Below are 14,550 nucleotides of genomic sequence, written 5' to 3'. Positions count from 1 at the left end.
TATTTTGGTGCCAGATAATGAATTAATTCACAGTAACGATTGACTGACTGATGTCATCTTAACTGTTAACCTTCCCAGGGATGTTTGCATTTTTTGGAAAGGCTGCAAACTATAACTTCATTCATCTGAATGGTTGTCTAATTTTAGACAAGGGTAGGGGCAGCTTTAGGGAAAGAAGCCTTTGTGGCAGCCCTCACTCCTGGACCCCTCGCAGACCACTTACTCCAACTATATGTGCCCAGGCCCAGTCAAGGGAGAGGGGCCCTGTCAGCCTGTTATGATTACAATTTCAGGAAACCCCTTTTCATTTCATATTGAAAAACTGATAAGGGTTTCCACAGTTCCATCATGCTGTGGAAACTGAATCATCCAAACAGATTCCAAGAGGACAAATTTCACATTCTGGACAGCAAAGGTGAAGAGAAAATTTTATTTCTGTTTTCTTCCTGCTTGCTACACATCAAGTTCCTGAATCTATAAAGAAATCAATGATCAGTCACTTATCTTTCTTCAAGTGGACTGGCCACCTGGCTTTATCCTGCAAGGATAGAATTGCCTGGGGCAATCTCAACAACTTGAGGCAAACTATTAATAAAGTTGGCGATATCTCTGAAGCTGTAATTCCTCTTACCATGGATCTGCCTGAGGTCCTGGAAATCCTGGGTCCAGTTGTCAAGTTGATGTTTTCAACAATCTAATTTGGGAACTTTCAGTTGCAATGAAGGTGGATGAGAATGATTCACTCTCCATTTCAGGGTCACTTGAAATGCTGGAGAAAGAAAGTGCAGCTGGCAAGGATCTCTGACCCACCCCCAGCCTCCCACTTAAGGTCCAGAAGGCACCTGGTGGGCCAGCGAGGATCCAGGTGTTTGTTCTTACTTACTTTGAATGTAATGTGGCCTTTAACTAGCTCTCTGATGTTTTGCTTATTTCCCTGCAATACAAAACTATTTAACCAAAGGGAAAGAAGCAAGAAGAAGGGAAGTTATCATGGGACACTTCCCTGATTTCCTTTAGAGCACTGTTCTCAACTGCAGAGTTTGCCCCCAGAGAACATTTTTGGCAGTCTGGAGACATTTTTGGTTCTCACAGCTGGAGGTCAGGAAGGAGGTGCAAGCTACTGGCGTCTAGTTAGTAGAGACCAGAGATGCTGCTTGTCATGCTACAATGCACAGGACAGCTCCCCACAAAGAATTATCCAGCCCAAAATGTCAAGAATGATGAAGCTGAGAAGCTCTGCTTTTAGATAATTTGATCTATTGCTCAGGTGTAACTCTTGGTGAAGTATAGGCGGCCCAAGAGCATATTAAGTACTTCTGTGCTCTCTGTTTCAGAAACCAAAGTGGCTTGAATGCCTTTTGAGTTCTAGAGCACCAAAATAGCATCAGAATAAAATCCTTTGCAAACATTAGATATATCAGCGTTAGAGAATATACATTAGATGTTTCTGAATCTGAATGAAAACATACCTTTTTGCAGCGTTGAACTAAACAGGGTAGAAGAGCGTTTACACTGCTTGAAAGGGTATAGTTTGTCTCCGCGGAGTAATCGGTGGGCACCTGAGCTAGAATCCTGGAAAGTGATACTAAAAACACCGGTTCCTGTGCCCCACCCTCCATCTACCATGTCAAACGTCAAAATCTCCACGGGTTACACGTTGTTTCCACCTTTGCCTGTCAGCCCCCACCTCATAGCAGTGAGCAAATGCCTATGTAGCACTCAGAACACTCTGGCATCCAACAAAGTTAATGATTAATGTTATTTATCATGATCATTTAGAGATATAATAAAAATGTGGTTTTTGTCCTTGATTCCTGGTACAGAGCTCCTAAAACTCTTGGAATTTACTGGCTATGTATGCTAATGAGATGACTCAGGGAGTGCCCAATATAGCCAGGATGGGGGGTTGTTTGCCACCAGCAAACATCTGTGTGATCAGAGAGTTAGAATTTTAGGCCCACCTCCACCCCTGGCTCTGGAGAGGGGAAAGGGACTGGAGAGTGAGTTCAATCACCAGTGGCTGCTGACTTAAGCAATAACGTACAGATATATAATGAAACCTCCATAAAGCCCCTAAATGGTGAGGTGTGGACAGCATCCTGGTTGGCGAACACATCAAAGTGCTGGGAGAGAGGTAAGGCTTGAGGGGTACGGAAGCCCCACCCCAGCTCCCCATACCTTGTCATATGCATCTCTTCCATTTGGCTTTCCTGAGTTACGCCCTTTATAATAAACCAGTAATAGTAAGTAAATCACTTTCCTGAGTTCTGTAAGTCACCACAACAAATTATGGTATCTGAGGGGGAAATTGTGGGAAGCACTGAACTGATAGACAGAAGTGCGGGTAGCCCAGGGACCCCATTTGTAGATGGAGTCTGAACCTGTGGGGTCTGTGCTAACTCTGGGTAGTTAGTGTCAGAATTGAATTGAATTGTTGGAAACCGGTTGGTATCAGAGAATTGGAGAATTGGTTGGTGTTGGAATGATATATTTGGTGTCAGAAAAACAAAACAAAACCAAAAAAATGCACACAATTATTTTACCCTCAAGTAACAAACAAATCATGGAAAGAGAGTAAATCAGATACCAAGAAAATAATATAGTCTTAAAATCTTAACAGGATAACTTAAATGATATTTTCAGTAACTTAAACTAGTCTAGAAATGCTCTCCTAATTTCTGATTCCACATATATGTTGTGCTTAAATATATCAAATTGTAAAGTATGGATTTCATGTTCAAAACAAGATATTTAAATTTTTTTCACTCCCCACAAATGTTCCAAGATATTATGTAGGACATTTATTAACTCAGAATCTATAGTTTATCTAGGAATGATTCTATCAACAGTTAGTAATAACTCCCAAGGCATGTCATTGATACACTACTTAGAATATGGCACCCACAGAAATGAATGAGTGACACATTTTTAGATGTTTCTATCCACACTGCACATTATCTGTGGGAGGACAAGGAGAATCCCCATAGACTCAGCTTTACACATCATTTACTTCTTAATGGCAAACTGACAACACGTGAACAGTGAGAGAGAAAATTGAACTCAGTTCTTTAAGAAAAAAATAACTGATACTGCAACTTTGCCACTGGGGACAAGACTTGGTGGACGGCCTGTTCATCATCCATCAGGAGAATATTGTGGTCATTCGTTTACTCTTCCTTCTCTGTGTATGAAGGTTACTTTGCACTACTTTGACTTTCTCTGGATCCCACTGACCTAGACCAAGATCACTGGCTCCTACTAATGCCGGCCGAGCATGAGCGGATACTTACTCTCGGAGTGTTTTTGTCTTTACCTGTTTATGCTGAGGAGCCAGCTTCCTGGACTTCATTCCAGTCCCTGCCAAAGGCCACTCAACTTCCCAACCCAAAGTCTCTCACCCTCCTAGAAGACAGATGATGGAAAGAGGGTAGGACAGGGATATTAGGACATTAGGGTTAAAAAATTACATGTTTTCTTCCCTTTCACATGTCAAACTGTGAGCATCATTTGGCCAACTCACATCACAGCATAGGAAAGGACACTGCCAGCAGGGATCAGCTCCCTTTCTCTGACCCTCTTTTGTTCTCCTTAATCCTCAAAGCATTTGAGCTTTTCGTGTTCAGTAAATGAAGAGGTGACTTCAGGTGCTTGACAAAGAGAACTTGAGGCTTAGGGAAAGCATATAAATAACCCCCCAAATGTATTTTTAAATTGTACATATATGTTTCATTTTTTAAAAAATGACTGGAAATCTCTAAGGCAGCTCCATTCAATAGAAATACAGCTACCTATGTAATGTTAAAGTTTCTAGTAGTCACATTAAAACAACTAAAAAGAAACCAGTTAAATTAATTTTAATATTGAGTTTCCATACTACAATCCCTTCTATTTAAATCCAGCCTGAAATTTTCCATGTAACCTTTACAAATGGGTATGAAAAACGTTAACAGGGGGTTGCCAGATGGCTCAGTTGGTTAGAGCACAAGCTCTTAACAGCAAGGTTGCCTGTTCAATTCTCGCTCAGGATGGTGGGCTGCACCCCCTGCAACTAAGACTGAAAATGGCGACTGGACTTGGAGCTGAGCTGCACCCTCTACAACTAGATTGAAGGACAACGACTTGACTTGGAGTTGATGGGCCCTGGAGAAACACATTTTTTCCCAATATTCCCCCCCTCCAAAAAAAAGAATCTAAAAACCCAAAACTTTAACAGGAAACCCTCATACATGCAGTGAGTGAAGCTGGGATAGACAATTGATGGTGTGATACAGGAAATAACCGACAGTATTTGGAAGTGATGAGAGCGATCTTTTCAGGTAGTTCTCAACATGCTCTGTGACTGTTGTTTCAGTCACTCTGTGACTGAAAAGAGAGGACGGATCACCTAAATCAGAGCATTCTGTGACACAGAATAGACAGCAATTTGTAGCCTACATTTTGCAGCCTATATTTTTACAGAACTGTCATTGTACAGATCAGTCCTGGAACAAATAAGAGAACTATCCAGAGTTTTAGGAAAGCAGTTGATGAAACCTCTGTATGACCCCTAAGAAAATCTGCCCTCAAGAAATGTTATAGTTCATTTAAACTTACCGTGTTTCCCTGAAAATATGACCTAGCTTGACAATCAGCTTTAATGCATCTTTTGGAGCAAAAATTAATGTAAGACCGGTATTATATGTTATTATATTACACCCAGTCTTATATAAAATAAGATTGGGTATTATATTATATTATATTATATTATATTATATTATATTATATTATACCCAGTCTTATAGTAAAATAAGTCCAGGTCTTATATTAATTTTTGCTCCAAAAGACGCAGTAGAGCTGATTGTCCAGCTAGGTCTTATTTTCAGGGAAACACAGTAGTGTGAATTTCTTTTTTTTTTTTTTTAAATCTTCTCCCGTTCAGTTGGTTGCCTCTTTATTTTTTATTTTTAGTTTTTTTTTAAAGATTTTCATTGGGGAAGGGGAATGGGACTTTATTCGGGAACAGTGTATACTTCCAGGACTTTTTTCTAAATCAAGTTGTTGTTGTCCTTTCAATCTTAGTTGTAGAGGGCGCAGCTCAGCTCCAGGTCCAGTTGCCATTGATAGTTGCAGGGGTCGCAGTCCAGCATCCCTTGTGGGAGTCGAACCGGCAACCTTGTGGTTGAGAGGATGCGCTCCAACCAACTGAGCCATCCGGGAGCTCAGCGGCAACTCAGCTCAAGGTGCTGTGTTCAATCTTAGTTGCAGGGGGCAGAGCCCACCATCCCTTGTGGGACTCGAGGAATTGAACCAGCAACCTTGTGGTTGAGAGCCCATTGGCCCTCAGCTCCAGGTCCAGTTGCCATTGCTAGTTGCAGGGGTCGCAGTCCAGCATCCCTTGTGGGAATTGAACTGGCAGCCTTGAGAGTTAGGAGCACGGAGTTTCAACCACCTGAGCCACCGGGCCAGCTTGGTAGTGTGAATTTAAACACTGTCTCAGGAGTATTTGCTTTTTGATAATAACTGTGATTGAGGATGAGATGGCTTAGTGCAATGCAAGATATTTAAGGCCCTTGTGAGCCGAGGAAGAGCTATTTCTGAGGAAGGAGCATCTTCCTGTCACTCTGTCCCAGTAGGGGCTCCATAAGTCAGAGCCAAAGGTAAACAGTAACTGTGGAGGGGGCGGGGGCATGTGAATGCTTTGCCTTTAGGAATAGAAGCGGCACAGGGATGGGATGCGGTGCTGGACAGAGGTGATGGGGTGGATGGTGACTATTCTGGGGGTTCTCCAGGCATCAATCATCTCTGGGAACAGAAAGGAGGGTCATCATCATCATCGTCAGAAAAGAAGGCTCCAGACATCTGCCTCTGAGAAGTGTTGCTCTTTATTCCTTTCCTTTCCTTCCCAAGGCTCGTGAATGCAAAGTCCCCTGAGCACTCCAGATGCAGAAGGAGCTGAGAGGAGCGTGCTCACCGACGTCTGAGAGGGCACACGCAGAGGGCCACAGACAGAGGCAGAGTGACTGTGACAGGGGCAGGGAGGAGGACTTCTGCTACGTAGGAGAGTTTCCTTCTTCTCAGAACCACCTTGGAAAACACCAAAGTAATGTCGACTCTTCTGACCATTCCCAGTAATGACAAAAGCAGGGACAGCAATAGCCACACCTGTAGTCAGAGCTTGCCTCACACTGTGGCAAGCTCTGTCTGTGCTCAGTCTTTCCTGCGGGTCGTTACACTGAATCCTCACAATACCCCTTACAGAGGTATAAGCACTGTTACCGCTGTCATTTGGATGCGAGGCTTGCCCAAGGACAGTCCGCTAGCAAGCGGCAGAACAGAACAGAGAGGAGTGTTGTACCCAGAAGAGCCTATGCCTGTGATAGGAGTCCCCGGTCCTGCCTTATTCCTGACGAGTAAGTGGAGAATCTGAGGACCTGCTTGGCTCTGTGCAAAAGTACAGACGAGGCTGAACCTGAAATGCAAACATAGCTGAGATATTGAGACCCCTTTCATTGAGTTCCTAAGAGCCCAGGTTTTCTTCGAAAAAAGGAAGCGCAAAAGGAGAACAGCCCTCACGTATCTTTTCATTTTTCTCAAATTGTATTATTTTCTGGATCAATATTTCTATAATTCCAACTCTTAAGGAAAGAAGTTATAGGATATTTTTGTATAGTCAACAGTCCCTTCTCAGAAACCTTTGTGGCTGGATATTTCATAATTTAGAATTTTAAAGATTTTTAGAAAGGTTACGCATTTGTATATCATATTTTACATAATACCTCAGTGGAATCTGCAGATGCTATGAACCAGTTTTGTCCCCCAAAAATTCATATGTTGAAGCCGCAACTCCCAAGTGACTATATTGGTGATAGGACTTTTAAAGAGGTGATGAAGGTTAAATTAAGTCATAAGGCTGGAACCCTGATCTAATAGAACTGGTGTGCTTATAATAAAGGAAGATACCAGATCTTTCTCTCTCTGTTATGTGAGGACACAGTGAGAAGTTGGCCACCTGCAAGCTAGGAAGAGAGTTCTCACCAGAAATCAAATCAGTTGGCACCTTGATCTTGGACTTCCCAGTTTCCAGAACTGTGAGAAATTACGTCTGTTGTTTAAGCTATCTAGTCTTTGATATTTTATTATGGAAGCCTGAGCAGATCCCCCAAAGCAAATATATTAATATTTCTGCAGTGAAACATGACTATTCAAATTAAGTGTGCTAAAGACTGTAAATAGTATTATAGTTCATTTATATAGTAACAAATTGGTAAATAAAATAGTGAAATAAATATTAACCAAATATTATGTTTTATTTTTAAGAGAAATAATCAATAAAATTTCAATTATACACAGGTTAAAACTAAGTTAAAGGTTTTACATACACACACATATAAAGTTATGTGTATGCATATGTATGTATATGTTTACTCTTAGGTGTGTATACACACACACGCATACATACATATACACATTCTTGAAGATCTTAGAGAAGTGGATATATTGGTCATTTGGATACAGTTAGATAGTAGATGATGGGTCAAGACCAAGATTCTCAAATGATGAAGCAGCAGCACTATCCATGGCCTTTAAAACACTTGCTCCACCTTTTGCTTCTGGCCATGATTGAGTAAGTGGGTCCAGACTTGCTCTCCTGCTATAAAAATGAAAACTGGATAAAATACATTAAACAGCTGTTTTTGAACATTCGATAGTATTCAGTGCAAGACTGTGATGTCCAAGAGAAGGAAAACCAGTAAGGTGAGCCCTTCCACCCCCCTTGCTTTCCTGGTGGAGGCACGCTTTGGACCACAGCACAAGGAGCAGGACCCTAAGCGGAGCATGGTGGTATCATTGACTCACCTCAGAGGTGGAAGCGGCTGGAAGTTGTGACAGGTACACCAGAATGGAGGGTGTGATGCAGAAAAAGAGCTCTAGATATCTGACTAGGGCTCCCCATAAGTCTGTTGCTGAAGAATAAACTACAGATACAAAGAGTGCAACTCCAGGAGGCCCGGCGGAGCCAGACCAGGGATCTGTATGCTGAATAACTCCTAGAGCTGACACAGAGTTGGGAGACTTTCAAGTTCTCACCAGTCAGAATGGAGAGTCCTTGTTGAACACCAAAGCATTTACTAGATACCCTAGAAAAATTCCATATTATCAGAAAGACTAAACTAGCCTTAAAGCAAAGACTAATCTTAAACCCACCATCATAAGGTTTAAAAAAATAAACCTTGAAACATTCAAGCTTTGAAATAATCAAGCCTACCACAACAACATCCAACACTCTGTAACGAAGGAGACCAACGAGATACAATTTTACATTCCAACATCCAATGTCCATCTACTAAATACTTGAAAAACCAGAGAACTAGAATGCACACCTACAAGAAAAGGATCAATCGATAGAAACAGATCTAGAAATGACAAAGATGAGGGAGTGAGCATTTGGGACTTTAAAGTAGCTATCATACGTACGCTCAAGTATTATACTTAAAAGAAAACATCAACAGAATGAGGAAAGCAACAAAAGACATGAAAAATTCACTGGATGGGCTTAACAGAAAATTAGACATTACAGAAGAGAAAATAAGTGAACTTAAAGATGTAGTAATAAAAACGATCCAAAGTCAAGCAGAAAGAAAAAAAAGACTGAAAAAAGAAACGAACGGGGCCTCAGTGCCAGTGGGACAATATCAAGCTAATATATATGCAATTGATGTCCCAGAAGGAAGAGGAGAAAGACAGAAAAATATTATATTTCAAAAACTAATGGTTGAAAAATTTTGAAATTTATGAGCATTAATTTTCCATCACTGTGCAATAACTTAACCACGAAGTTAAGCAATCCTGCCTCAAGATGCTAACACAATAATCCTGTCTCAAATTTCTAGCTTGTTTACCTGCCCTACAGATTTTGGAATTGCTAGCTTCCACAATCATGTGATCCAATTCCTTAAAATAAATCTCTTATGTATATACTTAAAAAATAATATCCTATTGATTCTGTTTCTTTAGAGAACCCTGACTAATGCAGCTGCCTGCTGACTATTTGCATTGTTTTCAATGTTTAATTTTTATAGTATATGAGTATTATAACTTGCTTCATGACCAAGAAACTAGTGGTATATGTTCACGTCTCCATTGTCAAATACATTTTACCAGCACATGGTCATGATCTGTACTGTTTGTCCTTTGCGATGTTTTCTTACTTTTCTTTAGTTCTTGATCGTCACTATACAGGAAATCTTCCACAACATGCCATTTTGGTTTTGTTTGTATATTGTTTTTATATTGATATTCTATGTTTCATTAAGACAGACACCATGATATGTCTTCTGCAGGACAATTACGACATTATTGATTACAACAGATACCGTCTTTTCTTCCTTTCCTTCTCTTACTTGTTACCTACAGAGGCAGCTTTAACTCGTCAAAGAGTGAAAGTAAACCCAAGTTTTAAAATAACAAAAATGCCTACAGCAGATGTGATACTTATGGGTAGGAACTCTGAGACACAACTAATGTCAGAACTGTTTTTGCCACCAAATGAGTTTTGTCCCTGCTCTTACAAAAAACACAAAAACAAAAAAACACTTCTCTTTTTCAGACTTTTGGGAATTTGCAGAGAACGGATTATGGACCTGTACCTGCCTCCTGCTAAGATGTCACACATTTGAAATGTACTTGTCCTTGTTTGACTAAGCAATAAGACAGAGTGTTCTGTGGGAAGAGAACTCTCCCTGCCACCTACTTTTGTTACACATGGGACATTAAGAAGGTGACAGTGATCTCATCCTCCTGGCTTGAGTTCCTTGGCTGAGCTTCCAAAGCGGGGCAGTCGGAGGCTCTTGATCCATCAGGCAGAGCTGAGTGATGAGCTGACCTTGGCTTTCACACCTCTTTGCTGATCTAGCATTTTGAGTCCTGGGCAAGCTGGCACCCAAAAGGAATCCCTTTTTCTGCTAATACCAAATCCTATAAAAGCTTCCCTCAATCTCTGAGGGCCTCTACTGCCGGCGATGAATATGCTTGGTTGGTCCATCAAATGTGCCACCTATTAGAAATATTGGGTGATGAAGGGATTGATGCCAAGAAACTCTGCACACCTGAATTCTGTTCTAGAGTGAAGTGCATGTACAGAAAATGATACTGGTCAATGAAAGCGTGTTATAGTTTGTTGGGCTCTGGCCCAGCCCAAGTGCACACCTACATGACCTAGAGCAGACCACACGCAATTTGGTGAATGTATTTTGCCCAGACTAATCTGGGCTCTTAGTTTTTCTGTCTTCGTTTCCATCCCTATAAAGAAAAAGGCACGTAGAGCTTACAGCATGTCCACACTCTTCCATTTGGGGTAAAATGAGGGGACCCCAAAATGAGGGGATACCTCATTTGGTGTGAAATGAGGGGATCCGTGGGGAGAGTGGGAGAAGCTATGAATATTTCCTAGTTAATAGATTCCCTGATTTTTATTCTTTGAGCTATTCTCCCATAGACTTAACTTCTAGGCCCATCTCATCTCATCTCGCCTTGTGGGATGACAAGTACAGATCGAGTCAGTATCACCAGAACATTGTCCCTAAAATAGAATAATTTGAACCCTTCCAGTAAGACTATACTCCCCAGAAACCTATCTCAGCGACGCTTTTTGCTGTTGATCCTGTTGTTGAGGGAAGAGCAAAGGTAGCAGAGAGGGTGGAACTCTGAGCTTCTCATGGCCAACATGGTGGATGTTTTACAAAGTGATGGTTAATACATGAAAATGGAACAAGACTTCTTATAATCACGATCATCCCCTATCTCAGAATGTGGCATAAAGGATGCTGCTCAAGTCATTTGCTTACTTACTATCCTGGGGGGGGGGGGACAATCTCTTCAGTCTTGGGCTAATGGTGAGCTGAGGCAATAAGAGATTGAAATGCAGTATATGTTGCATTTGGAAACAAGGGATCCATATAAACCCCAACTTCTCTCCACTTGTGTTTCTTTCTCTTTCAGAAGCGAATCAAAGGCATTGAAGATGTTGCACTGTCACATATATATCAGACCTCAACACATACTCTGTAACAGAGGTCGCCCTTTAATAAGAAACAACAACCTCACAAAATATCCTCATCCCACTTTGTGAATTATAATCTTGACTTGATGTACTTGTCTGCTTGTGTTGTTTTCATAAGAGTCTAGACCAGAAATCTAATTATACTGCATATTAGAACACTAATGCTGATGTTATTCCATCAAGGCCCATCTTCCTTTATAGGCTATATATATCTTTATGGCCTAGATTTGTCTTCGTTTACATAACTTGAGCCCTCTTGATGAAATGCTCTGAATTAGGCTGAGAGAAAGTTCATTCTGATATGCGGTCGGATCCAGAACTATTTATTCTCAAGTCTCATTGGAAACCCACTAATAATATGCCTGTCTAGAAAAAGTTGATTGCTTTTTCCTATGATGGCTTGACTATCTAAATGTGAAAAGGAAAATGATACTTCTAGAGGAAAATTTAGGAAAGGACCTTTATGATTTGGGGCTAGGTAAAGATTTCTTAAGACAGAAGAACAGCAGCCATAACTAAAACAATAGATTGGACTGCATAAAATTAGAAATTTCTTTTCATCAAAACACACCATAAAGAGAATGAAAAGGGAAGTGGGAGAAGATATTTGCAATACTTACAACTGACAAAGGATTCTTATCCAAAGTATATAAAGAGTACTACAAATCAATAAGAAAAAGCCAAGTGACCTAATAGAAAAGGGGGCAAAGGTACTTCACAAAAAAGAGGTTATCAAAAGGGCCGTTCAACATATGTTTATTTGTTTTGAAGTCTACCAAGCATGTGGGATTCTCAATTAATATCCAAGGATCAGAGAATCCAGAAAAGTCAAGTGCTGCGCTGATGTGGTCAGAGAATCAAGTATAAATAAGACAGGATTTGTGTCCACAAGGATGAAATCATTGAAAGACACAACACCGTAAAGAGCAAGGCACAGGACAGTATGAAGACAAGATTTAAAACTCATGGTGACTACATAGCTTAAGTCTGAATAAGAAGCAAGGCGGCTTCAGAGGAGGTGACACACAGCACTGCCTGCCGGGTGCCTGATGGGTGATCAAATGCATGAGCTAATAACGTGTAACTCCCCTCTCAAGGGGCTTTGCAGGTGGCACTGTTGATGGTGGAAGGGGAGGAAGCACAAGGGAGCAAGTCTGAACAGTTTTCCCAAAGCAGCACCTTGTCAAGGATCGGTAAGACATGGGACCAAAACCTCAGGCATCACTCCACAAGCACTCCAAGAGAAAAGTGATCAAAAGGCAGCTCCTCTTTCAACAGTGTACTCTGTCCACCGGTGGAATAGACCCTGCCCCTGTTCTGGCTCTTATTCTTTGCACCCCTCCCCCAATTCCTAGGCAGACCTTGGCTTGCAGGCCACTGAAATAGAGATTCCTCTTGGTTGTTCTACGTTTTAGTCAGGGGTCAGGTTTGATCTGTTATCAGCACAACTCGTTTGAATTTTGTTTCTACATCTTCCGTGAAGCCACTTTTGTAGGTCGTCAGCCTTTAGCCTCTGGAAGCTTCAGGATGCTACTATTTCAGTTAATTTCTCCTGGGTGTGGGACACAAAATCCTGCTCCTTTAAAAGATTTCCCATGTGAGGCTTCACAGAAATAATGAAAATACTGTCAACCAGTCAGCAAGAATTTCAAAGCAACCCTTTTATCTCTGGTGTGAGGGCATTGAGGTCGGCCTCCTTTGCTGTCAGTCATTCCAGCTCAAGGCACGATAGCTTTGGTGTTCTTCTCAGAAAACAGTGAAACCCTCCTGGAGCCATTTGGTAAAGGCATTAGAAAAAAAAAAAAAAAAAGACAAGAAAGAACAAAACATTATATGACTTTCCAGAGAAAATAAGTCATTTGCAAGTGGGTCTTAAATGGAATTGTAGCGACACCCTCCTCAGTGCAGAGCTAAGCAGAGGTGTGTGATGCTTACTGACACACTTTGCTCCAACTCATTGAAGTTGTAAAGATTTAGGTAGACTGTTTTATCTTTTGGTATTTCCATTTTTTTTTTTTTTTTTTTTAGGAGAGTCACTATAAATTGTCTAAAAAATAACAACTCCCTTAAAATTTCCTTATAGTTTTGTGTAGGTCAATGGGAAGCAGGAGAAAATGGCAAGACCTAATAAAGATTTGAATTGGATTTCTGATGGAAAAAGGGAAATGTAACAAGCTAAAGAAAGTGGCTTCAGTTCTTCAACAAACTTTCCAACAGATTAGAAGACACCACGTGGGAAATAGTAGTGGATGGCTACAAGAGTGGGGTGAACAGCAATTCAGCCTTAATTTCCGCTATCAGTCTATGTGCACACTCTTTAGATGTGTGGTTTTCAGACTGTGTTCCATGGAGCCCTAAGGTTTTCCTAGGGTTCCCAAGAGACAGAAGTGTCTCAGGCATAGAGGTGCTAAACTCGGTACATCAACGAGGTTTTGAACCCTCATGTCCTAATTCAAACACTATGATCTGGGCTAGTATCTGTTTTACATATTGGTGTTCCTTGTAAGATTTATCTGAAAACTATATGTATATGTATATGTACATGGATATGTACGTGTATGTATATGATCAAGAGAGAGGGATGGGGAAACGAGGGTTTGGAATGGATCATTTCCCTTAGCATCTTCTAAGAGTCTCTTAACTAAACCTCCAGCCCTTCAGTACAGTGCGACCTGAAAACCGTAAGCACTACCTTTAGACATGGGCAGGCAGGGCTGCTGTCTAAGGCCCTGTGGCAAAGGGGGCCTCATGTTTCAGAATGCCTTCCTTGAAATTTTCTACACTCTCTATTGCCTGGTGGTTCCATTACCACCGTCCAGGCAAAGCACTGCTGCCCTACATAGTTCTTGGCCCCTGTTTTTTTTCTTTCTCTTCAGAGTACTTTCTGAAACTCTATCTGGTATGTGTAGCCCACCACTTGCCCCAAGGAACTGTGGAACCTGCCGCTGTGGGTTGTTCTGAGGTCCTGTGGCTGGACCCTAGTTCCAGGAGTACAGCCTGACCCACAGATTGTTTTTACTGAGCAGTGTGGCATTTCTTTCAAAGGACTGTTTAAGATTGGGTTGCCAGAGAAGTGCTGACATTCTAATCTGGGGTTATTGACACTCCTAACAGGCATGAGAAGAAATCCGGCTTTGGGCAGCTGACAGCCCTCTGCCTATCACTGCACTTGAGCTGCCTCTGTGGGCATGTGCATGGGCTCTGGAGTGTCCCTGCTCCGACTGCAGTGCCATCTCTGGTCTCCAGCAATCAAGGTTATTGACAGCAGTAGAGGGAACCCATTACCTCCAACCCCTTGCTATGGGCACCCAAGGCAATCACCAGAGTCCCTTTGCAGGCTACCCACCACATGTCAGGGAGTCTTCGAGGAGGGACCAGGCCCGCCTTCTCCAAGGGCTTTTGAGACCGTTGCTGTGCATGGCAGCAGGGTCTCTGATCAGTGTCTTTTCTTTCCTCTGATTGATATGGTGGCATTGTGCTCTCAGGTTGGTCTTCAGCCTGGCCAGATGAGG

This window comes from Rhinolophus sinicus, linkage group LG02 (genome assembly GCF_036562045.2).
Source record: "Rhinolophus sinicus isolate RSC01 linkage group LG02, ASM3656204v1, whole genome shotgun sequence".
In the NCBI taxonomy this organism is placed as follows: Eukaryota; Metazoa; Chordata; class Mammalia; order Chiroptera; family Rhinolophidae; genus Rhinolophus; species Rhinolophus sinicus.
Note: the sequence above shows the minus strand (reverse complement) of the source record.